This window comes from Rousettus aegyptiacus, unplaced genomic scaffold (assembly GCF_014176215.1).
Source record: "Rousettus aegyptiacus isolate mRouAeg1 unplaced genomic scaffold, mRouAeg1.p scaffold_m13_p_12, whole genome shotgun sequence".
In the NCBI taxonomy this organism is placed as follows: Eukaryota; Metazoa; Chordata; class Mammalia; order Chiroptera; family Pteropodidae; genus Rousettus; species Rousettus aegyptiacus.
Window position 1 is genome coordinate 60,784,984 of NW_023416287.1, and position 1,834 is coordinate 60,786,817.

The 1,834-nt window shown below is 33.3% G+C and overlaps 1 pseudogene; it reads left to right on the forward strand.

Annotated features, from left to right (window-relative positions):
• The first annotated feature begins 795 nt into the window (after positions 1-795).
• On the forward strand, positions 796-940 carry LOC118610514 (annotated as a pseudogene).
• Positions 941-1,834: the final 894 nt, after the last annotated feature.

Genomic DNA, 1,834 nt, shown 5'->3' on the forward strand with positions numbered 1-1,834 from the left:
AAAAAACTTATTTTTGATCACTTTCTTCAATTCTAATTTTTCAGAATTAACAGAGTTTCATTTTATAGTTCTATTTTGGCATGTCTATGAATACTTCTTTGTGATGAAATTCATGAACATGTAATGGCTGTGTCATGGAGAGCGCACATATTTAAGGCTCTCAAAGCAAATTGGCAAGTTGTTCGCTAATGCATGAATATACACATTTTTCATACTAACATTGAAAATCTTTTTTGGCCATTTTTGCCAGTTTTTATGTAAAAGTGATACTTTTGCTGTCAATTGAATTATTAATAATACTTTAATATTTTTCTTTCTATTGGACATTTCATTTCTTTTTTACAAATTGCCCATTTTGGAGACATTTGACTTATTTCCATTGGTCTATGAGAGCTATTTACAGTTGAAAATATGAATATATTGCCAACTAGCAATTTTTTCCAGTTTTTCTTTCCCTTTTTTTTATGGTATTTTAATACCCAGAGAAGTGTGTGTGTGTGTGTGTGTGTGTGTGTGTGTGTGTGTTTACACACCTTGTATGTGCTTAAGATACTTACCTCTATTGCTCTTTTTCATTATGGTTTCTCCCTTTCGTGTGTGTGTTTATGATGAGCTTCCCACCGAAAACCATGTAAATAATCACCCTCATTTACTTTTAGGAAATGGCTTTACAGTTTTATTTTGTTATATCTAAATGTCAAGCCCATGTGGAATTTATGTCGATTATGATGTGAGTCAGGGATCGAACTTCATTTACTTCCAAATAGTCTTGGCTCTCATTTAATACTCACAGTTGTCTATGGCCATGCTACCCTGAACAAGCCCCACCCTGTTTGATCATGAACAAGCCCCATCCTGTCTGATCTTGGAAGCTAAGCAGGGTCAGGCCTGGTTAGTACTTGGATGGGAGACCACCTAGGAAGACCAGGTGCTGTAGGCATAAAAAATAAAGGATTATAAACTGACAAGGTCTTTGCAATCTGAGAGGTCAACTAAGGGTTGTCTTGCCTAAAAAATAAATTAAAAAATAATTATAATAATAATTCTCACAGTATACTGAAGCCACCCAGAGTATGCACTACATCATTATTTTATTTCTCTTATAATGTAATGGTGGAACAAAAAGTGCTAAAGGAAGTATAGTTAGTCAAGTGGATAGCAGGTAAACTCTCCCAGGTGATTTCCACGTGTTGCTTATAGCAAGTAGGTTTGTATGGACTGAGACTATCGATAAGATACCTCAAAAAACAACTGGTTTTGTTTCTGGTTATTTTGTTTTGTTTCAGTCTAAAAGAAAAGTTTATTTTTTAGATACAGTTTATGACTAGGATTAATAAAAGCTGTCATCACCTTCAAATCCAAATAAAGAATAACTAACTACTATTCCATGATAACATGTAAGAAAAGTCTCAGAGTACTTTTTTTTTTTTAATTTGTCATAGCTGTAATTATAAGAAGGTAAGCACCTTTTATACAGGCCTACTCTGAGGATATGCCACCCAGTATGCATGAGCACATATATTCACTTACAAACTTTATATATGCATTTGTATGGTGACAATTTTCAGACAAGATTCAGATAATTCTTAAAGTTAAATTAAATATCTTGATGAGTTAACAGTGTAATGCCAGATATCAAGATAATTTAAAATATCCTGGGTCTCAGCATAGGGTTTCATTCATATTTTCCTGATACAGATGCGTAGGAGGAAGTTGGTAAGCTTATGTTGGGAAAAGGAACTAGCTAGTTGCATGATGATTCAGAAAGTTCTCTCCACAGATTTGCTTAAAGATAAGATAAAGAATATATTCTATATAAATTTAGCTACCTGAA